The sequence below is a fragment of the Phodopus roborovskii genome, unplaced genomic scaffold (genome assembly GCF_943737965.1).
Source record: "Phodopus roborovskii unplaced genomic scaffold, PHOROB, whole genome shotgun sequence".
NCBI classification, from domain to species: domain Eukaryota; kingdom Metazoa; phylum Chordata; class Mammalia; order Rodentia; family Cricetidae; genus Phodopus; species Phodopus roborovskii.
In genome coordinates, this window is record NW_026125295.1 from 39588172 (window position 1) to 39603346 (window position 15175).

Genomic DNA, 15175 nt, shown 5'->3' on the forward strand with positions numbered 1-15175 from the left:
TGGCCAAGAGCATGTATTTAGTGATTCTGTCATTGATGGGACACTTTTATTCTGTGGGTGGGGGGCTGCTAAAGAAATGAGAATTATATCCAAACTTGTAAGATAGGGGTTTGGGAAATGGCTGAGTGGGTGAAAGCATTCATTGCCAAGCCTGACCGGAGTTGAACCCCCAGAACCAGCATGGCAGAAGAAGAGAACTTTCACAAGACTTCTTACCCCCCCACCCCAACCCCCCGACTGAAAAAATTAAAAAAAAATCCAAACAATAAAACCTCGTGAGAAGGCAACTCATGGGTATTTAGAAAAGCAATTCTACTATACTTACTTTATCAGCAACACTGTCTTAGTTAGGGTTCCTGGTGCTCTGAAGAAAAAAACATGACCATTGCAACTTTTATAAACATTTAATAGACGGTGGTTTGCTTACAGTTTCAGAGGTTCAGTTCATTACAACCATGAAGGCAAGCGTGACAGTGTGTAGGTAGGCACTCAGTAAAGCTTGAAAAAAAGACCTCAAAGCCTGCCCCAAAGTGACTCACTGCCAACAGAAGGTGAGGCCCAGATTAAAGGATGCTCTCCAGCCTCAATTGATTAAAGGTGTGTGTCTTGCAGCTTCTTCCAGCAAGACCACATTTCATCCAACAAGGCCACACTGCCTAATAGAGTTATTCCCTGAGTGTTTACGGGTGCCAAATATACTCAAACTACCATAAGCACAAGTTACATCTTGGAACCCTGTAATACCTTTGTTTATGAAAAACCATGGAAAATACATGAAGAACTTGGATATAGAGTGTAAGAAGCAGCTATGAGGTGCTGTGGCCAGAGAGACACAGAGACAGCTGGATGAATGTCCCCTGAGCAATTGGAGTAGTGGAGTCAGAGCTTTGTAGGAACCCCGGGGCTTTGAGTGGGGGAGAAGTCTCAGCTCAATAATTGTGATGGTGGTGTTGAGCGCTTGCCTTGACTCCTCTCCAGCTTTTTCCTTGGAGCCCTCCAGGACCAAGGGTATTAAAGAGTCTGAAACATTGCACAGTATCTCCCAGACATGCTCACACTGCACTTGAGTGCTTGGCTTAAGACCAGGACTTTCCTGATGCTAGTGGATCAGTTGGTCAGCAAAAGTGTCTCATGGTTTTTAGAAATATTTGAATCATATGCCCCCCATTTTTTATAAGTAACAGTATACAAAGATGGAATTTAAGTTTTAAATTGACTCTTTTTAAATTGGAAACATTCACACTTCTGGAGGATTGAGTCATACCTTCAAAAATAGAATTACAAAGGCACCTTCATAAAATGTGCTGCTTACTGCTTCTCATCCCTCCTTCATGAATAATCTGAAGACCTATTCCCCCCCCCCCACCAGAGTCCTGAAAGGGACTGCTTTGGAGTAGATCTCTTAGGATTGGTCTGTCTCCCCTTCAGGTGGTGAAGGAGAAGCAGCAGCAGGGGCCTGAAGGAGGCTGGAGTTGTTCTTTCCCTGGACTGCTGGGGCCTTCACTCAGACACACTGCTGGGATCCCTTCTCTTCTCAGTTTAGATTTCCTGGGACCTTCTCTCCCCAAGATCTTTATTCCTAGAGTAGAAACCCAAACTCTGCCTTTCTGTTTCTGGATGCTTCCCAGCCTGTGTTTACTTTTTCAGCTCTCTCACACCTCTGCCAATTATTCCATCCTTAGAGCTTTATTACATTCTCTAGGAGAACTTTTTCTTCTTTTGGGACTTTGAATGATGCAAGAGGCAGCCACTGTTCAAAAAAAAAAAATAACATTGAAAGATTGAGTCAGGGAAAGAATAGAGGAGAGCAAGAAAAGAGATACCTTAACAGAGGGAGTCATTATAGGATCAGAGAGAAATCTGGCACTAGGGAAATGTCCAGAGATCACAATCTAAGAATCCGAACAATAGAGGAGAAGCTATCTTAAATGCCCTTCCCCTATAATGAGATTGATGCCTACCTTATATGCCATCATAGAACCTTCATCCAGTAGCTGATAGAAACAGAAGCAGAGACCCACAATTAAGCACTGAGCCGAGTTCCTGGAATCCAGTTGTAGAGAGGGAGGAGTGATGAGCAAAGGTATTAAAACCATGCTGGGGAAAACCACAGAAACAGCTAACCTGAACAAGGGGAACTCATGGACTCCAGACTGACAGCTTGGAAACCAGCACAGGATAGAACCAGGTTCCCTGCACTTGGGCGATAGTTAGGAGGCCTGGACTGTCTATGTGGCCCCTGGTAATGGAACAACATTCATATCTAGTGTATGAATGGACATTGGGAGACCATTTCCCATGGAGGGATACTCTCCCAGCCTAGATTCACAGGGGAGGGCCTAGGACCTGCCCCAAATGATGTGACAGACTTTGATGATCCTCCATAAAAGGCCTCACCCTTTCTATGGAGCAGAAAGGGAATGGGGTGGGGGTCTGTGGGGAGCATGGGAGAATGGGAGGGAAAAGGAACTGGGATTGATAAATGAAATAAGATTACTTCCAATTTAAATTAAAAAATTTAAAAAGGGGAAAATAACATTGAGTAAGGATTAGAAATGGATTGGCCACTAAATACTTCAGAAGAAACAAGAAATCACTTTACTTTTCAGATTTTATTTACCCCATATAAGAAGGGAAGGGAATTGTCTTCTGATTCAAAATCAAATTGGCATAAATGATTACAAGAGAAAGTAGCAGATTAGATTTGGGAATAAAAAGTCATTTTCAAAGGCTCAAATTGATATGGGCTGATTAAACTGGAAGTTATCTCAGATGCTATGGAGGATTAAAAATCTATCTAATCTATCTGTCTGTCTTTCTATCTATCTAATCCATCTATCATCTATCTATCCATCTATCTACCTAACTACCTACTCATCTACCTTGTTTTGTTTTGGGGGGGGGCAAGGGTGTTACTATGTAAAGGCAGAAAGAACTTTCCACTGTAGTTGGAAGGAGTTCTTGTGGGATTGAGTGTCCCTTTCCTTGGTTCTCAAATGCTGTCATTTGAGAAACACACAAACAAACCAAAGATCTGACCAGGCATAATTGACATCTGCAGAGGATTGTGACCTAAAAATCCTGATACTGTGGACTCATGCTTTCTAGTATTCTAGGTCCACTTTCAGGCTCTGTGTTGGTTTGAATGAGAATGCTCCCTATAGGCTCATATGTTTGAGTACTAGTCACCAGTTGGTAGAGTTGTTTGGGATAAGAATAGGAGGTATGGCCCTTGTGGAGGAAGTGTGTCATTAGTGGGCAGGCTTTGAGACTTCAAAACACTGTCACCATTTCAAGTTAATGCTCTTCTCCCTCTTGCTGTTTTAAGATGTGAACTCTCAGCTGTTTTTGCTGCCATGTCTTCAATCTACGATCATGGACTCTAACCCTCTGGAGACATAAGCCCAATTAGATGCTTTTCTTTTTAGAAGTTTCATTGTTCATGATGTTTTATCACAGCAATAAAAAATAACTAGTACTGTTTCAGTGTCTTTATTCTGGTCTGAGGTTTTGTCCTGTTTTATTTTTTTCCTCCAGATGGATTCCCTCTCTCTATTTATCCATCTATTTATTTATTTGTTTGTTTTTACGTTCCAATCAAAGTTTCCCCACCATCCCCTTACCCCAGTTCCTCCTCCCTCCCTTACCTCCCCACCTCATCCACCTCTCCTCCACTGTTTCTCTTCAGATATAGGTGGGCCTCTTACAGATATCAGCCATCCATGGTATATAAAGCTGCAGTGAGACTAGGCACCTACTTTCCTATTAAGGCTGGATGAGGCAATCTGGTAGGAGGAATGGGTTCCAAAAGCAGGCAACACCAGAGACAGCATAAAGGAAAAGCAAAACAAATGAAAATACTTGTCCTTGTTTGCTTTTGACTGTTGTGATAGAGACCATTTCCAAAGGAAACTTGAAGAAGGAAGGGCTTGTTTAACTTATATATTGTGTGCTCAGGGATGCTAAGACCAGAACTCAAGAAAGGAACTTGGAGGCCGGAACTAAGACAGCAACCATGGAAAAAGACTGCTTGCTGGCTTGCTTTCCATTGCTTGCTCAGCCTACTTTATTAAATCAACCACAACTACCTGCCCACGTTAATCATCAATCAAGAAAATGTCACAAACTTATTTATAGGCCAATGATGGAGACATTATCTCAGTGGAGGTTTCCTTTTCCCAAATGACCTGAGCTTGTATCAACTTAACAAAACACCAACCAGGATATCACAAAAATTCACTATTTTGTGCTTCATCAAAACAACAAATACCTTTTGAATAAAAGCAGATTTGTTGATTAGGCTCACAGAGTTCTGCATCCATGGAAGATTTTGACATACAACTATGGCTTTTTCAGAAGGCTGATGATAAAGTTATCAAGTGTGGGGATGAATGAGAGGTTATAGAGAATGCAAGTAGAGGAAACTGATCAAGAGAACAGAGATTTGTCTTAGTGGACAGATGAATGATCACTACATTATTTTAACTTGTTAACTAAATATACTAGAAAGCACAAACAATCTCAATGGCATTATTAGGACTTTTGTTTCATATTTAATTTGAAAGCAAAGGCCAAAATAGAAATCCTAAAGGTGGTGTGATATTTAATTTTTTTTGTGACCTTGATGAAGGTTAGAATCACCAGGCAACTTACCTCTGACAATGTGTGGGAGGGGCTTTAGGTTAATTGAAGTAGAAAGACTCACCCTAAATGTGTGAGGTAACATTCCATGACTGGGGTCTAAGACTGAATGAAAAGGAGAGAATGAATTGAGCCTAAATACCCATCCATTACTGTCATCTTCCTGACTGTGGATATATGTGACTAGCTGCTCTTTGCCCCTATATCATACCTTCTCTGACATGACAAAGTATCCTTTGTAGGTATAAGACAAAATGAACCCTTCCTTCCTTGAATTGCCATTTTTAGGTATTTGTCACAGCAATGAGACAAACAACTAATAAAGTCTGTGATTCACAGAATCATATAAATGTTGGGTGGGTAAAATTACAAGAAAGCTCATGAATAATGATCTATATAACTCAGGAAATTTTGAAAATGTGAACTGTGGTGATGTATTATGATTTATTAAAGCATGATTGAGGGTACAGAAAACAAAGCCAATCATACTAGTTAGCAATAGAAGCCAGATGGTGGGTTGTGGTACACACCTTTAATACCAGGACTCAGGATTAAGAGGCAGATGAATCTCTGTGAGTTCAAGTACACCCAGGGTTACATGAGGTTGATTCAGTCTAAAAAAGTAACAGAGCTCATGCCTTTAATCCCAGAACTAGAGAGGTATAAAAGATAGGAACAGGGTCTTCAGCATTCGGTTTCAGGACTCTCTAGCCACATTATGGAGAACAGAGCTGTCTGAGTGAATCTGAGGAACAGTGAAGTTGGAAGCAGTTTAAGGATGGCCCCTTTGGTCTGAGCTGAGGTAGAGGTAAGAGCTAGTGGCTAGCTGCTTTACTTTTTTGATCTTCAGCTTAAAATTTGAACCCCAATATCAGTCTCTGGGTCTTTTATTTTTCGTGTTACAAGTGAACAAATGGAATAATAATCACTACTTGAATTTGTTCACCATTTTCTCTTCATCATACAAAATGACAGAACATTAATTGGAATTAGCAAAGGCATTCTCACTAAAACTGCAGTCCTGTTTAATTGATTTCTGTGTTTGAAATAGCTTCTCTCAGATCCTCCAAAGCCAACATGTAAGCATATAGTATAATATCACTACCATACAGATTGTGTTTTGAAATTTGTCCAGCTTTTATCAGTCATGTCTGATTTCACTTGGGATTTATTTTTTGAAATCAACATCAACAAAAGAAAGAACCCCCAAAATTCCTCACTTTAGAAGCAGCTTGAATCAATTCAGCTTTGGCACATCAAAGACCCAAACATTTCATTCTATTATGTCATTTTTTGGCACATATAGTTGTCCCTCCATGTCCATGGAGGATTGGCTTTGTGATTCTACAGATGTTAAAATCTGTGGTTGCTCAAGTCTCTGTATAAAATGGTTGGTGTTTTCACATAGCTCACACTCATTGTTCTGTACTTTAGGATTTGATGTTGTTGTTTTTCAGATAGAGTCTTGCTATGTTGTCTTCTAGGCTCAAGCCATCTTTCAGATTCAGTTATCTGAATAATTGGGACGGTAAGCAATGGCTCGGTATCCAGCACTTTCATTTACTTAAAATAATTTTTAGATTACTTACAACTATACAAATAGTTGCTTTGTTATTTTTTTAAGGAATAAAAAACAAAACAGGAGTCTATACATATTCATCTCAGATAAAGTTTTCTTGTTAAAATACAGCCTCTTGTTTGTTTAACATATGAATGAGAGCATGTGGGATCCATAGATCTGAAGGGCTCACTTCCATTGTCAGCAGTCATAGCACTATGTTCTGTTGGCATCTGTATTTCCCTTGTTGCCTTGCTCACACCTTATGCTCCTCTAAAATCATCAAAGAATTATTTTAGGAAGATTAACAGAGTTTTACTTAAATTCAGAAGCTATTGGAACCTGGGTCCAGGAGGAGGGAAAGGAGGCAAGAGTAATACAAAAGACAAGCTGGGTTCCCAATTCTCAAACATCTTGTAAGTATAATTATTCTTTCTTGATACCCACCACAAATTAGAAGGAACAGCTTTGTGCCTTCCAAGAATTCAATAGTAATCAGTTCTACTCAGTGGTAGAGTCTAAATATTTTCTGGTTATACTGGATGGTGTAGTCATTTTGCAGAAATGACAGGGATAGTCATCAGAACTGAAATAAGTTTCATAAATAACAACTACTGCAGAAGCTTCAGCTATAATTCCTAATGAACTATTAGATTATAAAAATTAATTGTAAGTTTTGGCCATTTTTAATTAAGAATTTCTGATGACTGCCACTTATTCTAACATTCCCTTTAGCATTTCAACTATAACCTCTCAAAGGAATGTGACATTAGACACACCAGATAGTCTATATGTAGTAAAGCTGAAAGTGAAATTATACCCATTATCCATAGAATAGATTGCATATAATGTTATAAAATTCTTCTTAATACTTATTTGGTGAGACAATTTATTACATTAATGATAACAAGTCAAAGTAGTTACTAAAGATAGAATTTATTTCACCCCTCCCCCAGTCCCAAGACTGAAAATAACTTTAAAATGAAACTTGGGCTTATTTTGTAGGTTTGCCATTTTCTCCAGTCTTTGTTTTGCAATAGAACTCAGGAACATTAGTTTTTGCAAAGAAAGTTAACATGGGCAGTTGGCCCATTTGTCAAAACATGCAAGAGATTATGACTAGAAATGGGAACTGAGTAGGGGTCAGGATGAGTTGTGATAGAGTAAGGTTTTATTGACTTGTCAAGAAATGTTTATTTGGAAGGAGCTTGACAGCCACAGTGAGAAGCTTCCAAAGTATGTGCAACGATGTTCATTTATGTAATTTGGGTTTCCTCTGACAGAGATGGACTCAGGGCCACTCCAATTTTCTCTTCTAGTTGCTGGATAGGAAACAGAGACAGCAGTCAACCACAGGGGAGAGGATGAGACTTGGGGCATCAGGTCACTTTGATGTTATTTCTTCTTTGGGGAATGATAATTGCATTCCTGAGTTCAAAGAGGAAGTTACATATCTTATAACCTGTCTAGGGACTTCTTTATATAAAATTAGAGGCCAGAAGAGCAGTAGCTTTGCTTCATTGTGACTCAGTGTCTTTTGCAGCATTTAAGACACATTTGAATTTCCTAGCTAACTCTGACTAAATTGAAACTCAAGCCCTACCAATCCTCATGACCATGACAATGCTATATTTTGAATTTTATCATATTTTTCTTTGAGCATGAACATAGTGCATAATGTTACTATCTCTTAGCTACTCCCAATCCCCCAATTCCCAATTCCTTTTACTTCACCCACACAATGTAAATCGCTTTAACCCATTCTTGTTTTTTTTTTTTTTTTTTTTTTTTTTTTTGGCTTGCTGAGCTTAACGAGGACTATTGTGTGATCAATGGTTGGAATAGACCACTGGAGTATGGTGGGCTCATCACTGGATACAACATTGAAGATATTTTTCATTTCCCCAGAATCTATGTATAGTTATTCAGAGTGTGAGGTATGGTCCTATCAACCTCTTCCTGATTCACGATTGTCTGGTCCAGTCTTATTCCACTCCATTGCAAGCAGTGAGATCACGATTGCATTGGTTGTGTCACTTCCAGAAGATATCCTTTCAAACCCCTTCTTCCATGTCTTCTGGCTCTTTTTTCTTCTTATTCTCTGGATTTAAACATTCTTTCTTCTTCTTCTTCCATGAGGTGTTTGTGAGAGAGAAAGAAGAGAGGGATGTCCCATTTAGGGATGAGCATTCGTTCCATCATCTTTACTCTTGGCTTTTTGAACCCCTATGAATCCCTGCATTAATTGGTCCCAGTTGCAATATGAATCTTCTCTGAGGTAGCCAGCTGTCTTTTGTTTTCAAAACACACACTACTGGTAAAGACACCTACAGACTTAAAGTCAAGGGATATAAAGCAAGCCAAAAAAGCATATAGAAACAAAAGCAAAAACATCTAATGAAGTAGACTTTAAGCCAAGATTAGTAAGGAAAGATGAAGGAGATGAAGAAGGCCACTTCATAATTCCAAAAATGACAATTCACGAAGACCTAATAGTTTCAAATATACAGACTAAACACTGGGGATCTAAATCTTATAAACTCAATGCTAATAGACATAGAAGGTCAGATAGGTCCTGATACAATAAATAGTGGATGGTTTTGGTGTTTTACTCTCATCTTGTAAGTTGTTTCAGTTAAAAATTAATAAGGAAACAAGATTTTACAAAAGTGCTTAACAGATTTCCAGAGAATATTACATCCACTAGAAAGAGAAAACACATTTTAACCTATGGGGTATTTTCTAAGACAGAACACATTTTATGCCACAAATAAAATATTATTAAATACAAATAACTGAAGAGACACCTTGTCTTGTATTTTATCAGATAAGAATGCAATAAAATCAGAAAAACTATAACAACTATGAAAAACATTGAGACTGAATAATAATTAAATTTAAAAAATGTATTCTTTGACAATTCATATATGTATAAAATGTATCTTGGATTCTTGCTCACTTCTTATCCATTCTTTCTTTTTTCCTTTCTTTCTTTCTTTTTTTCTTTCTTTCTTTCTTTCTTTCTTTCTTTCTTTCTTTCTTTCTTCCTTTTTTTCATTTTGATAAGCCACTAAGTCTAAGTGATCAGTTCAAAGTTTGCTGGAATACTGACTAACATTGTTGGTTTGGTTTTGTTCATGTCTTTCACAGGCAACCATAACTGCAGTGAGTCCAGTGTCTATGGTATCTCCAGAAGACAGTACTTCATAGCTCTCCTCCCCATTCTCCAGCTCTTAGCTTCTTTTAACCCCTTCTACAATCTTCTGGAGCTTTAGGGAGCTGATGTAGTTGTGTCAGCTAAGGTCAAGATTCAATAGTCACTTACTTCCAGCACTCTGACCAGTTATCAGTTTCTACACCAACTATGGTCTGCTGTGAAAGATTCTTCCCTGTCTTATGGAGTGAGTTGCTGGCACAGCAGTGTTGAGTTCAAAGGTTCATATGCCTTTGAGTCTGGGAGTTGTTATGGTGGTGTTATGTGTGGGAGGAACAAGACAGAGAGATTGGAAGACATAGAGAACTAGAGAGAGAGAGCATGCTGTGATGTCCAGAGGGACCTTTTAAAGGTTATGTGTGCTGCATCTGGTGGCGGTGTTGCTGACATAAGCAGCTGGCCCTGAGTCACCCAAGGTTAGGCTGGTGGAATGTCTTATTTACAACAGTGGGCCTTCAGTCTTATTTTATTATTATTATTCATTTAAAAATTTCATTTATTTTACATCCTGTCCACAGTTTCCCCTCCATCCTCTCCTCATATCATTGTTTGGTGTCCTGTCCCTGTTGCCCCCCTCTGACTCTCTCCATCCCTCGCTCTCATATCCCCACTCTTAGACACTTTATTGTTCTCTCCCTTCCCCCAAATAAACTCTTGCATTAGGTCTGTTGCATGGTGTTATCTCTCAGCAGTATGCCTTGGGCCCAACCTGTCTAGGTACATTTCACCACATATCTTAACATCAGTGTCTGTGACCTGGTTGGCCCTTTTGGTGCCTGTGCCTCTACTGCCTAGGCTCTCTGCATGTGTGTGACAGTTGTGTAGCTTGTGGGGCTCCTAGCAATAGGATCAGGACTTGGTGTTCATTCTTAATTAATCCAATATAAAAAACTCCTTCACAGCCATGTCCAGAGGCTTGTTTACTAAATAATTTCAGATTTAGGTTGATAATCAATATTAACTATCACAGACACTAAAATTATAATACACAGAACTTATCAATCTCAAGTCAACCAGAGAACAAGGGAACTACTTATGTAATCACTAAATATCAGATTGTTTGCAGAGAGCCATGTTGAGTGAGGGACAATATCTGAAGGGACAAAAGTAAGCCACCTATTATAGCTTCTGTAAACTGATGATATCCAGATGAGGAAGCACAGTGTCTTTTGTTGTAGCCTATGGAACATAAGTATCTCATTTATATCACAAATTAAGCAACCCAAATATGCCTTTGGCAGTGAGGCCAAAGGATGGGGATTCAGTCACTGCTAGGGAATGTATTTTTTCCAAAGAACAAATAAGTCAATAATTTTGAACCTTTCTTCTACTAATCTGTTTGTAGGAGCCAAGTATGAAACAAGCGTAAGTGTGTGGGGGGTAGCATGAGACTGCAACCTCATTTCCTCATTTAGTTCTATGACAGCGCTGATATAAAAAGGAAATGTCCTTGGAAAGGACTGATAGAAGATAGGGATTACTATAGGCTGTGTGTGTATATTACACATGACTTGTTTCTATCATTTTGGGTATGTTGCTGATCTCTTGTAGGTAATTATTGCTGTTAAATAAGGATCAGGATAAACAAATAGGCCGAATAGATGTTTATTCAGGAAGAAATAACTTACAACCTAGACATATGAACACCAGCAAATTCCACCGGATGCTCTCCTGTCCGAGTCCCGCCAGCAAGAGAGGTTTTCCCGGCTCTTCCTGCGACCTCCTTCCACAGGTCACTTCTGCCCATGGCTCCACCCCCCAATGGGAGTGGTCTAACCAATAAGGTCTTGTCCTGCCACTGTGCCAGCCACAATTAACACACTGAGACTCTGTATTAGATAAAATTCTGTTGGCCAGTTACTTGTTTCTTATTGGCTAGTTCTGTCTCAAATATTAACCCATTTCTATGTATTTCCACGTGGTCTTACATGGTCTTCTTACCAGGGAAACGGGCCAGCATCTTGTCTCCCCAGTCTCTCCATCTTGGTTCCTCCTTACTGCTTCCTCTTTCCTCCTTGTCTCCTAGGCCCTCCTGTCTTCCTTTCCTATTGGCCAACAGTGCTTTATTCATTAACCAGTATGAGAAACATATACAGAATGACATCTCCCATCTCCCATCAGGTAATAGTATTACCATTGTCTCCATTTGAATCAGAGATCATTCCATAAGTTCAGGAAGAATTATGTCTGTGTGCATGCCATGGACAAACTATCAGTCTTCTATGGGTCTGGAGTTCCTTCTATTGTCACATCTCAAGAATAATCTCAATGATATCCAAGGCTCATGAGTTGTAAGGGGTTTTATTATGATGGCATATGAGATGATACATCACTGTAAGATTTTAACACATCAGGATGTTCACCCATGATCAAAGAGTGTCATTAACATTAACTCTTGTGTAACAAAGTATATGTCAGAATATATAAATTTAACTTCTTTTTCTAGATCTTTCTTTAAATGAAAAAATTTTAATAGTAAAAAGATCAAACCCCCATCTTGGAATTTTTCACGAAAATTCACAAAATTAATTATTTTTAATTAAAAAATAAAACGTGTTTTTGGCAGTCAGATACAAGTATAGATAAAATATGTCATAGAAGACATCATAATGAGATCTTACCAAGGTCCCTGTGGTTATTAAGAGATAACTATCTGGTTTCTGTGAAAAAGTTGTCAAAAGTGCCCGGTTGAAAATGATGGCCAAACAATTCTGTGTAATTCCCCCCCTCCAGAAATTAAAGGACAAATGAATACGTCTCAACTTAGCAAGTCAGAATTTCTTTGTTGGTAAAATGTATCAAGATATAACAAGAAAATGAATACATCTCATGAACATCTACCAAGTGTCTTCAAACTATAGTCTGTGGACTGGCTATCTGTATATAAAATGTTGGCCACCCTACAAGTGGACTCCATTTTTGTGTGTGTGTGTGTGTGTGTGTGTGTGTGTGTGTGTGCTTTTTGTTTTGTTCTTGTATTAATTTCTCTATTTTTTTAGTTAGTTCATTAATTCCCTTTTCCTTTTCTATTTCTTTTTTTTTTAGAGAGAGGGAGAAAGAAGACAAAGTTGGGTATGTATGGAGGTACGGAGAAGCTGGACAAGAGGGAAAATATGATCAAAATATATTGGATTAAAACATTTATAGTAAAAATTAAAAAAATAATTAGAACATTGCTAACCCACCTATTTGCAGATATGGCAGAAAATAAAGAGGCCAAGAGTCAAAGATACTTACTATGTGATTCCTAAAGAGCTTTGCTAATTAATTCTCTACATAGATATAGAATTACCCGTTCAAACTGTAAATGATGAGTCTGAAATGTATATACTAAGTTGACTTGGGAGACCTGATGATGAGTCCAAGAGCCTAAGTACAAGGGAAGAGAGTATCTACACATCACAGAAGGCTGTTCAGCAGCCTGCGGAGGGCTGTTTGTAATGCAGGGGACCATGGCAACAGGACAATGGTTGTTACTTACATGGAGACAATATGTGAACATAGAATGACTTTCTTGAATCAGAAAGTAAGAACAAATCCCAAACTTAAATCCTAAAAGTCAAATCATGAATATAGGTCAAAATGTAAAGGCACCAACTTTGACAGCTTCCTAATTACCAAGGCACAGCTAATGGAAGTATGAAAATAAGAAGGGATCAGTGAGTTCATATGGCAAAAACAAATACACAAATAAGTAGGCAGAAAAGCTGCTCTTCAGGATAGATTGCCCACTAAGAAGTGTAGGTTGAATTATAAAAATTATCATTTGGTAGCTATCAAATAGTAATTAATTCAGCAAAGAAATGTCACAGCAGTCCAAATATAGTTAGGGTTATACAGATTTGAGAGATTATTCAAGAGAGAGGACCCTCTCAGGGCCACTGAAGTGGAATCAGGGGGGTGCTTAATGGATTCCTTGGACTCATGCCTGACATTGTTGGAGAAGAGATGGAAGCAGCAAAGACCCTATATTTTTCCATTTTAAAGGAAAAGTTTAATTTTAATTAAATTTTCAGGTACCATATAAAGTAATAAATTTCATCATGACAACTTCCAACCTATGTGTCATTGTGTTTTGTGGTCATTTTATCTCTTCCCCCTTTGTTCAATTCCCGGGATCATCACATCCTCTTATATGTCTTCTGTCTTCCTCAAGTTAGTCTGTGTTCCTATGTATATTCTTAGTTTTTAGTTTATGGATCACACACACTTTTAAATCTGGATTCTGCACCTAAGAGTTAACATTCAGTATTTATTTCACATCCTGATATTTTCTTTTCCTTTCTTTCTTTTTCTTTTCTTCTTTCTTTCTTTACTTTTTTTCTTTTTTTGGTTTTTTGAGACAGGGTTTCTCTGTGTAGCTTTGGTACCTGTCCAGGGACTAGCTTTGTACACCAGGCTGGACTCAACACATCATAGTATTTTTTAGTTGCCTTCATTTTCCTATAATTGCCATGATTTCATTTTTCTTTATGACTGTATAAAATCCCATTGTGTATATATAACATATTTTTAAAAAAATTAATCATTTTTCCATAGATATGTAGGCTATTTATGTTTCCTGCCTACTGTAAACAATATTTTGATAAATATGGTTATATAAATTCTCCTTTTGGTGTATTGACTTACAGTTCTTTTGTTATATACCCAAGACTGTTTTTAGAATGGTCATATAAGATTCTCTCCCACCAGAAATAGGTTCATCTTTTCCCACATGTTCCCTAGTGTTTGTTGTTATTTGCTCTCTTTATGATGGTCACATTGACCTGAGTGAAATTCCGTCTCAAGGCAGTTTTAATTTAGAGACTGTTTTCTTTCTTTTTATTTTTATCATCACAAATAGGACTTTTTATTTGTTACTATTAAAAGTCTGAATTTTTAAGCAGCTTCTTGGACTGGTGGTTCACATCTATCAGTTTGCTCAACTTTAGCCCCTGCCTCATCACCAGAAGCTTTTGCAGAACTGCCACCTTCACAATGGAGTCATGAGTTTTCCCAGTCTAAACTTAGGTTTCTTCAGCATTTTTACTTTTCTAATGAAGGAATCATGAAGAGTCCATATGGACTGGAAAGTCTTTTCTCTGTCTTTTCCAATGTTGTCTGGGTTCAATTTATTAACCACTTATTTCAAGTCTGCATTCCTTGGGTCATGATTTCCATCATCTTCTGTTAGATCTGTCAGATGCTATTGCACATAGGAGGTCTTGCATATCTTATTGTTGTGATTTTTTTAGTGAAACCAACTAAAAAAATGGAGCAACTTATTGTCAGTTGTCTTATTAGCATGAGTTTCAATCATGATCTGTCACCTTTTGACTATGGAACACATCTTTGTCCAGGGTAAGATCCATTACACAGAAGTTAGTCAGACAGTTTTTGCCCTGAACATTCTTAGTAATTATCTTGAATTTTTAAAATGCAACTTCATTATTCTGTAGCAAGGCTCACTTCAAACACACAACTTCCGAGGCCATCAGATGTAATTTGGGTTCATTGAGTCTTTATGAAGTGTTCATCCAATGTTTCTAATAATGAACATATTTGGAGCCTTTGCATCATATCAACTTTCTTAGAAACTGGTTTCTTCTTGCCAACTGCTGCTCTGAGAGGCTAAAGCATTTTAGAGTTTTCTAATAGGTAACAATGCTGGAACTTTTTCAAATATTTATTGTCCATTTTAATTTCTTCTTTTGAGAGTGGTCTATTCCGTTCATTAGCACATGTATTAATAGGATGATTTTGGGTTTTGGTGTTTATTTTTG

General features: G+C 38.0%; 1 pseudogene; it reads right to left on the reverse strand.

Annotated features, from left to right (window-relative positions):
- Positions 1–14291: 14291 nt before the first annotated feature.
- LOC127234359 (40S ribosomal protein S3a-like) lies at positions 14292–14973 on the reverse strand (annotated as a pseudogene).
- Positions 14974–15175: the final 202 nt, after the last annotated feature.